The following is a 10,851-nucleotide window of genomic DNA, read 5'->3' as shown; positions in this document are numbered from 1 at the left end:
AAAGTGGATTGTCTCTCTAGTGCTTTTTTATTTTATTTTAAATTTGATCAACTTTAAACTGTTTATTTTGGGGGTTTACTTTGGCTTCGTTTGCAAAAAAACCCTGAAAAAAGCCATTTTTAAATGAATGAACAAGCAGCAGTTTGTTTGAATTGTTTCACTGAACTACATCTAAAAAAACACACAATTCAGAAAATAAATCAAAACGGAGATGTCGGTTTTGTCTTTTAACTTAGAGTCAATCAGGTGAAAACAGCAGTTTTTATCAGAACTGTTTACTGGAAACTTTAACGTTATCCACTAAACCAGTTCAGTCCTTCATTATCATCCTCTTCTTCTTTCCTGAAGACAGCACATTAAACACGCTAAAAGCAATGTATTAACCCTCTGAACCCCAACGAGCTGTTTCAGGGCATTTTTTTGCTCTTTTTACATTCTCCCCTCTGTGTCCTTGTGTCTCACTGCAAAATATAAAATGTATATAAATCTATAAGTCCTGCAGCTCTATGGAATCAGCACAATCAGAAACATTTCTTGGCTAAATTATTTTGAAAATTTTAATAATATGGAATTTATATAAAAAAACTCTTCCAGGTGCCCACAAGTGTCACGAATGTTGATACAAACACAAAATTACCAAAATAAAAAGACAAAAAATTACAAAAAAAGACAAAATTACCAAAAAGGCACGTAAAATTAACAAAAAAAGTTTTCTCCACATATTGTACATATTGAAGTATTGTCATGTTTGCAGCCTCTCCTCTCTGCTCTGTGTAAACAGCCTCTCCTGTCCTCTCCTCTCTGCTCTGTGTAAACAGCCTCTCCTGTCCTCTCCTCTCTGCTCTGTGTAAACAGCCTCTCCTGTCCTCTCCTCTCTGCTCTGTGTAAACAGATTTTCAGTGAATATTTGTCACGTGACTGTTGGTCTCAACAGAATCAATCATGTCTTCTCAGTGTCTCTGAGGAGCAGAATTTAATGTTTTTAACAGGATCTGGTTAGTGGAAACGCTTTTGTGTTTTTTTAAGACATTCTGACACTAATATCAACATTTAACACAAGTTTTGGTCACTTTCTATCACAGAAATGTTCAGTACTGATAAGGGTTAAAGAAGTAAACAAGCTTTTGGAAGAGCTACAAGTTTGATAAATCACGTGTTATTTAAAACATATGCACGGCAAAAAAAAAGAAGAGCTGTATGGTTGTTGTTAAAAGTTTTTGAAATGCTCATAGATTATAGGAGAAATTAGAGAATATTTGTGAAGTTTTCCAACTGGTGTTTTCCATCCTCACCTCACATTATTATTTTACAGACGTTAAGCTGCTCTTCTGTCATCTTTCTCTGTAGCGTTTCCTGTTTGATTCCATTATTTTGCAATAAAAACGGTAAAAAAAAACCAACACATGCCAGAATCAATAAACAGAATTAAAAAGCTCGGAAGCAAACGATTCTGATGGATCAGACGATTTGAAATCAGTTTAAAGTTTCCTCAACACATCATATATTATATATTAAATACTGTAAATCTGCAGTTTCATGTGGGCTTATCATGACAAACAGCCAAACATTCCTGTTCACACCCGTTTCCAAAGAAAAAACAAAATGTAGAACAAGCTGTGCATCTCAACTGTATCAGCAAAGAAGAGAGAATAAAAGTGTTAATGCTGCGTGTGGAGCGTCCTGATCTGCAGGATTTACCACAAACACTCAGAGTGGAGTTCCTGTTTTCAGCCTTTTGTTTCACATCAGATAAAAACCTGACGGGCAGAACTCAGAGAGATTTACATTAAAAACTCTAGAGGGAGTGTCCGTCTACTTGTTAGCAGCCTCAAAGTGACATATTATCATATATTCTTGCCCCAATCCTCTCTCTTCTTCACCTCCTTAGAGCCAGTTTGACCTTTTTAACATGTGAAGCAGCAAATAATTCACTCAAACACAGTGAATCTAAGGAACCATCCACGCCACGTCAATTAAGATCTGAAAATCACACAATATCTAAACAAACGCGCTGGTGGTAATGTTAGACCAGCCACTAAAATGGCTATTTTTTATCAATGGAGTCTGGTAGAAGTGTATTTTCACATAAAACTGACATATTTTGACATATTGTTATCCCAGTTGTCTCTATTCTTCACCTCCTTAGAGCCAGTTTGACCTCTTTAACAAGTATAGCAGCTGAATAATTCACTCAAACACACTGAATCTAAAGAATCAAACATGAAGACAGCCACACCACGTTCATTCAGATGTGAAAATCACTCAATAACACAAACAAACGTGGTTGTAACGTTAGAGCAGCCACTAAAATTGCTGTAATTGTCAATGGAGTCTGGTGGGAGTGTATTTCCACTTTAACACGTAAAGCTGCAGAATAATTCACTCAAACAAACTGACTCTAAGGAACCAGCCACGCCACGTGAGTTCAGATCTGAAAATCACTTAATAACAAAACAAACTAATGCTACCTATACACCAGAAGACTTTGAAAAGATTTTGAAAAGACTCCTGGAAGACTATCAGCTCACACCTGCTCACATCTTAAGATGAGTGTTGAGAGTTTTTAGTCTCAGACTGAGAATTTAGACAGACTGTGAATCTTTTAGGGTCACTATTTACAAGACTACAACTAGATTCTTTTAGCATTTTTCCTACCATGCAATTTTTCCCATTATGCTCTTAGAAAAAACTTACAAATGGAGGAGAAGCAGCTTTTGGCTCCAGCTGCTCTAGTGTGTGCAGTGGTTTGTGTTGGAAAAAACAACAAAAAAGAAGAGGAGACGCCACAAAATGCCCCTCACAAAGCTGAAAAGGGTTTCTGTTTTTCTGACATGAAAAGTTGACTATTTTACAGTAAAAAATAGATATAAGGAGGAATAAAGGAAAGGAACATTTAGAAATGGATTGATGATATACATTTATGTCCCATTTAATTATAATGTGTTTAATTGAATAATTATATTCATCAGCTCTATCAATTTTATCTAGTTAATCATACATTAATCATTGATTATTTATTACTTATTTATGTATAGGCCTACATTTATTTATAAATTGTAACTGGGTCTCCTTACTGTTCTCTTTACTAAGAAACAGCTCCCCCAAAAATCAAAATATATGACATCACTATATTTTTATTTATTATTTATTTATTTACTGAGCTTACTAGCATTATTGTGATGTTACTTTTTCCTGTTGAAGTGGTTTTACTGGCCGGTCTGGAACCGGGGACCTTTCTTTTCTATTGGTTGATGATTGTGTTATGTCACTGAGACTAGCTATAATATCAAAGACGAAGAGTTTGATGTGATCCAAACCCAAGACTAGGAAAAGACTGATATGAAACAGAGCAGATTACTACCTTAAACTTAACCATGGAGGTGATGGGAGCGCCGTGACTCCAGTAAAACTCCTAGATTTATTAAAGACTTTCAGTTTTTAGTCTGGGACTGGGGAAATGGTTTGAAGTAAGCCCAGCAGAATGAGGTGGTAGTAACATGAGAGCAGACACTGACATATTGTAACATATATTCTCATCCTTGTCCTCTCACTTTGAACTTTCTATCACATAAAGCAGTAGAATAATTCAAACACACAAACAAAGCAATACAGTTAGACCATAGACTGTATAAATAATAGTTTCAAGCAGGCCTTCTTGTGTAATGTGAGGTAAAATCGCTGTTTTTATCAATGGAGTCTGGTGGGAGTGTTGCTCCATTTGTTTTCAGCCTAAACTAACATATTGTAACATTTCCTTATCCAAATCAACAAGTAGAGCTGCAGAATAATTCACCAAAACACAGTGAATCTAAAGCATCAAACATGAAGACAGCCACATTTAGATCTGAAAATCACTCAATAACTAAACAAACATGGTGGTGATGGTAACATTAGAGCAGCCACTAAAATTGCTGTAAAATGGAGTCTGGTGGGAGTGTCGTTCCACTTATTTGCAGCCTCAAACTGACATATCGTAACAATCCTCTCTCTTCTTCACCTCCTTTAAGCCAGTTTGACCTCTGTAACATGTAAAGCTGCAGAATAATTCAGTGAATCTAAAGAATCAAACATGCAAACAGCAGGAAAACAAAACAAAAGCTCTCTGCAAACAAAAACTGCTTCAAACTTCTTTGTTTTTTATTTTCTGAAAGTTTACAGTGTGTGTGTGTGTGTGTGTGTGTGTGTGTAACAAACATTAAACCTCACTCACCCTTCCGGTCTGACGGGCCAATCACAGACATCCTGCTGCTCCTCGTGCTCTCAGCAGGGACCCCTGGGGGGGGGTCTGACAGATGCCTGCTGCAGCCAATCAGGAGGCGCGCTGAGAGGACCTTGCTGCCAACCAGGACCAATCAGAGCGCGAGCAGAGCAATCGCTACCTTTTATGGACAACGCGTCCAGTCCCGCGAGCGCCGTTAAAACCGACGCGGGTCGTCTCGAGACGCTGCATTCACCGAGCTCACCTGGGGCCGAAAACACCTGCCGGACCACCGAAAGACACAGCGACACACCTGCACAGGTAACTGCACCGGACACTTATTATTATGATTAAAGGATAGAGGTATTCAGCATCACTGCAGCTGTTTCAGATGATGCCAAACAGGTTGTTTTTGCTTTAAACTTAAAACACGTGATTTTGCAATGAAAATAAAAGGTTAAACTTAAAGCATTAATTACATCATGTCCTGCAAAGTTGTTTTATACAAACATTAAACCTTTTAAACAATGTTTCTGGGTGAAAAACGCTGCAGACTCAAAGTGATTCTCACAAAGGGATCAGGATGTGAGACAGGAAGGTGATGTTGAAATTTTAAATAAACTTTGTTTGCTTCAGAAAATTTTAATTTATCCTGGAGAACTTGCAAAAGAGGTTGTTTTGCAATTAAGATAAATGGATTAACTTCATGTATAAATCACAATCTCCTGAAAAGTTATATTCAAAGATTCTAATTTTTCTGGCTCAAAAAATGCTGCAGATTGAGTGATTCCCTTTTTAAAGGGTTAACTGTAATCTAGATGTGTGTGTGTGCAGGTATGAGGATGTTCACTTCCCCCTCAGAGTTTCTCAGCAGTTTGAAACTTTTAACTTCCTCTTTGGAAATATTCTCTGAGCCGGTTTCCTCACTAGTGTGAAGAAATGTACAAAACCAGTTCAACTGACTTCACAGTCTGCTGTGGTTAAACTGTAAATGCAGAATAATAAAATGTCTGCAGGCTTCCACAGAAATCTAAAGGCGGCTATAAAATGATTTTTAAACCAAAAATGCATCAAAATGTAATCTGGAAAATGTTTAAACTTTTCTCACTCCAAAAAAATCCTTAGATTTTCATTTCTTCCCCCTCCACGTGATCTAAAATATTGAGCATAAAAGATTAATTATAGAAGAAAGTTTTCCAAACTCCACGTTGCAAGGATTTTTTGTCTTACAAGCTGAGAATAAAACAAGAGTGAAGTTAATTTAAAAAAAAGTTTGTATCAAACCAACACAGGGAGGAAAACTTAATTTAAAGGACACGGAAGTTAAAAGTTGCACAAGTGTTTAGTCAGATGTGTGTGTGAGAGAGACGCCCTGAGGGAAGGGCTGCTCCTCACTTCCTGTTTCAGACCCTTTTTAACAAAATAAAACCTCCTGAATTATCACTTTAACATGCAACGGTCATGTAAACCAGGTGTTTTTGTTTTAATTTAACTTAAAAAAAAAAAAAAAAACTATAAAAAAAAAAGGATTAATTTGCTGCTCCGTCAGACGGATGCTGTGGTAACTAAAGAGGAACTGTTTCTGCTCTGCCTCAACTTGTTTTAACGCCCTGAGGGGACGCAGCCTGAGAGGAAACGAGCCGAGTCGGTCTGGTTAAACATGTTCAGTCACAGCCACTGCTTCACTTTGTCTCAGTTTAATACGAAGATCAACTCTGTTACATCACTGAGCTGGCTCTGAAACCGTCAGAGCTGCCAGGAAACTTTTCACCTTTCAGACGCAGCTCTGAGTGATGAGATGGAGCAAGTGAAGATGTATATATTTTTTTTAAAACTACACTAAAAACAAGAGAGAACTGAAAGGATACAAATTTAAATGTTTTTTTTTTTTTCATAAATAAGCCAATAAAATGTCTATAAACCTATAAATTTTCCTAAAATGGTGCAATCTCTACAGTTTTAATTCTCTTTTATTAATGTTAAATTTTGTAGATTATATATTCTCAGGGTGGGGTAGAGTGGCACAATAATCAAATTGCAATATGGACAAATCCAATGTGTTATTGGAAAATGGAAATTCCATCACTAGGTGGGGAAAAATATCAAATTTTGACGATATTATGTCAGTGCATTGATGCCACATATCAAAAGTTTATTATGGAAATGAATACATTTCTCAACTCTGCATCATCTAGTGGATTATTGTACCAAAATGTTTAACTTTTTAAAATGTATTATAGTTTCAGATTCTTCAATAAATTATAATACTTAATAATAAATTAGGACTTTAGTATTATTATCTACAAAAGACATTTTATTCAAATAAAAGCAGACGGAGCTTGATTATGCTGCAGGTACCATGATATTATAAATTAATGTGATATTTGTTTCCTTTCAGACATGGATGACGAAGTTGCTGCCCTCGTTGTCGACAACGGCTCCGGCATGTGCAAAGCCGGTTTCGCCGGAGACGACGCCCCCCGCGCCGTCTTCCCCTCCATCGTCGGTCGCCCCAGACACCAGGTACCAACACCAGCATGAACGATGTGAGTCACATGACTAACCGCCAGGTAAACGGTGTGACTGTAAAGGTGTGTCTGTGTGTGTACAGGGTGTGATGGTGGGAATGGGACAGAAGGACAGCTACGTGGGAGACGAGGCCCAAAGCAAGAGAGGCATCCTGACCCTGAAGTACCCCATCGAGCACGGCATCGTCACCAACTGGGACGACATGGAGAAGGTGAGGACACTACGTCACGTGTACCTGAGTTTACACACCTAGAGTTCAGATACACATCAGGTTCAGTGTAAGTCACAGCTCTCGGGCTGATATCATCCCAAGTATCAGCCAAGTTGACAACTGAGCGCTGCCCGACTTGTTTCTTTCTGGCGTGCAGAGTTTGGGCCGATGAGGGGCCAGGTCAATTTGGCTACCTGGGGAATCTTCCAGCATGTATTAGCCAATTACAAATCTTCACGCAGTTCTAACAAACTGTCCTGTGCTGCAGATCTGGCATCACACCTTCTACAACGAGCTCCGTGTTGCACCTGAGGAGCATCCAGTCCTGCTGACCGAAGCTCCACTCAACCCCAAGGCCAACAGGGAGAAGATGACACAGGTGTGTGCACGCTTTGGTCAAAATCACTTTGAACACATTGCACTGAACACATTGAACTGGGGAACCTGCTGCAGGGTTTTCGTTCTCTATGTAAAGCAGCATCAGTGGCTTCCACAGTGACGCCTGTTTGTCTTTCTGGTCCAGATCATGTTCGAGACCTTCAACTGTCCCGCCATGTACGTGGCCATCCAGGCCGTCCTGTCACTGTACGCCTCCGGTCGTACCACAGGTGAGAACTCAGACAAACACATCTCTCTAAACATCTTCTCAAATCTCAATCTCAAATGGAAATTGACCATGATGCTTGCTGATCTTTTTTTCCCCTTTCTGCAACTGTTTTGTTCTGCAGGTATTGTGATGGACTCTGGTGACGGTGTCAGCCACACTGTGCCCATCTACGAGGGTTACGCTCTGCCTCACGCCATCCTGCGTCTGGACCTGGCTGGCAGAGATCTGACTGACTATCTGATGAAGATCCTCACTGAGAGAGGCTACAGCTTCACCACCACTGGTACGACTTAACTCCTTAAACAAAAGCTCAAATTTATAATCTGGAGCTTCAAAAACAGAGCTGCCTCCAGAAGGGAATTTGTTTTCTAAATCTCTGCATCTTGTCCATTTTGTAATGAAATATTTCTAATCTTGAACTCCAGCTGAGCGTGAAATCGTGCGTGACATCAAGGAGAAGCTGTGCTATGTGGCTCTGGACTTTGAGCAGGAGATGCAGACGGCAGCTTCCTCCTCTTCTGTGGAGAAGAGCTATGAGCTTCCTGATGGACAGGTCATCACCATCGGAAACGAGAGGTTCCGCTGCCCAGAGGCGCTCTTCCAGCCTTCATTCCTCGGTGAGTGTTGGCAAGGCCAATTCTGACAACATGAAAGGGCTAAAAAGTATTTTTTTTCTGGGGAAAAAAAAGACTATTTAAAAAAAAAAAAAAAAAAAAAAAAAAATATATATATATATATATATATATATATATATATATATATATATATATATATAATTATTCCCTCACATGCACCCAGTCGTGCGCGTTAACATGCATGCCATTACTTTTTTTTTTTTTTTTTTTTTTTTCTTCCCCCTGAACAGATTTTGATTGCACTAATTTAAATCACAGTAACTGCAAGATGCTTAAATTTTGTAGTTTCTTTGCATATGCATCACCAAGTTCCATCTTTCCTTGGGTTTTCTTAATAATACCCCATGTGTTCAGGAATGGAGTCCTGCGGCATCCATGAGACGACCTACAACAGCATCATGAAGTGTGATGTGGACATCCGTAAGGACCTGTACGCCAACACCGTGCTGTCTGGTGGTACCACCATGTACCCCGGCATCGCTGACCGCATGCAGAAGGAGATCACTGCCCTGGCCCCACCCACCATGAAAATCAAGGTACAGTTTGTTTGGTGCATGGAAAAAACAAAACTTGGATCTTAATCACAGTCCACAACTTTTCCAGGAAAGGTACTTGTTTTCCCACCAGCTGCCTGCTCTTTTACTTCATATTTATATAAAATATCTTTTCTCCTCACCTCCAGATCATCGCTCCCCCAGAGAGGAAGTACTCCGTCTGGATCGGTGGCTCCATCCTGGCCTCCCTCTCCACCTTCCAGCAGATGTGGATCAGCAAGCAGGAGTACGACGAGTCCGGCCCCTCCATCGTCCACCGCAAGTGCTTCTAGAAAGCTCCACCTCCTCCTCTGCACCATCGAGGAAGCTAACATGCTTTTCAACTGTTCCATCCAGCTAATCTTGTGTGAACGGACTAAAAGAAGCGAGACGCTAAAAACAAAGAAATTTAGCGACTGTTTACATTTTAATATCTCGTCCTGACAGATCCTCCAAACACACCACCTGATGTTCCTGTAACTCACAGCTTTCACTCATTCTGGTGATGACTACTGATGGTCAAAGAAAATAAACAGTATTATCACAGAGTATCTTTTTCTACTTGTGTCTCCAACAGATGTTTCAATATGCCAGTGTTTACTGATGAATAAATGCCAATTTGACGTTTACACCGACTGTTATTTGCTGCTTCTTTAAATTAAAATCTATTTGGGGTGTGAATTTTTATTGGGATATGATTACCATGCAATATTATCGTTCCGTGATATTCAAATATTACAATTGGGCATTCTGAACGATGCAACTTGTACAAAATCATTATTCAACTGCTGAATCTAAAATATATATGTTTTCAGGAGAAAAAGTGGTTTTAGTTTTTTCTTTAAGGTTATAGTGGAGCGGCTAAGTGCTCATTTTTGTCAGAATCTTTCAGTTTATGATACAAGCGTGAAAATTGGCATGGACACTCTCCATGGGTCACTTAACAAGAAAATTGTCCGACATTTGAAATTTTAAGATGGTGGCCATTTTTCAAGATGGCCGACACCTAAGTGGAGCAGTTCAGTGATAATGGTTTATTTGGTGATACAAGCATACAAATTGGCATGAGCAGTCTCTGTTGGTAACTTGACAATAACCCACCCACAGTTACTTGAAATTCCAAGATGGCGGCCATTTTTCAAGATGGCCAACACCATAGTGGAGCAATTAAATTATATAATGGTTTATTTGGTGATACAAGCATAAAAATTGGCATGAGCAGTCTCCATGGGTCACTTGACAATATGCCACCCACAGCTACTTGGGTTGACAAAAAAACACTCCCAGCCACTTGAAATTTCTATTTTCAAGATGGCCGCCCCCTGGATCCTCAAAAGATCAATTTTCTCATAGAAATGTATTGGGTTTTAGATTATTCTGAAGAACAAGTTTTAACACATAATACAGTTGTGTTGATTTGTTGATCATAGACAGATTAGACAAGACTGAGTATCTGCACTACCAGGGCACACTGGTGATATATGACTGCTGTTAAACTCAGAGTGGGGTTCAATGTCAGCCAATTGTAAAGTTAGTCAAAGAAGAGACAACTCTGAGTAGTTTTAGTTAATCGGGTGGTGTACAGATCGCACGGGGTATGAATGGCATTGGATGAACGATCGGACTAAGTGTAGGGTTAAGGCATGAACTAAGTTGTATCCCATACATCAAAGTGCTTATTAAAAGGTGGTAAAAGGATAAACCCTTGGCCTCTGCCTATGAATTTGCTCCAGACATTGCAGAAGCCATCATAACAGTTGAGAAAACAAACTGGTACAGATGTTTCATTTGTCAGCAGGACACCAAGATCATACTGGTTTTGATACCATTGCAAGAAATGTTCCATTATTTCATAAAATAAATGCTCTTCCTATCTTACGTAGTCCAACCCGACTAGATGAAGGTGATAGCATAGAAAGCACATTGACAAGAAACAGAGCAAAATATAATTCAAGCTGTAAACTTATGTTCAACAACACACAGCTGGAAAGGGCACAAAAGAGAGCATCTACTGCTGCTAAAGACACTAAAGATAGCAAAGATATCCATGTCAAGAGGTCAAGAAGGTCCCAGACTTCTTATGAGGCTGGATATGTATGGGGACAGGCATTGATGAGACATCCACAAATGCCGAGCCC

The 10,851-nt window shown here is 39.3% G+C and overlaps 1 pseudogene; it reads left to right on the top strand.

The window, feature by feature from the left end:
* Window positions 1-4,384: 4,384 nt before the first annotated feature.
* Window positions 4,385-9,342, top strand: LOC131975231 (actin, cytoplasmic 2-like; annotated as a pseudogene).
* Window positions 9,343-10,851: the final 1,509 nt, after the last annotated feature.

The sequence above is a fragment of the Centropristis striata genome, chromosome 7 (assembly GCF_030273125.1).
Source record: "Centropristis striata isolate RG_2023a ecotype Rhode Island chromosome 7, C.striata_1.0, whole genome shotgun sequence".
NCBI lineage: Eukaryota > Metazoa > Chordata > Actinopteri > Perciformes > Serranidae > Centropristis > Centropristis striata.
Note: the sequence above shows the minus strand (reverse complement) of the source record. Positions and strands in the feature narration are given on the sequence as shown.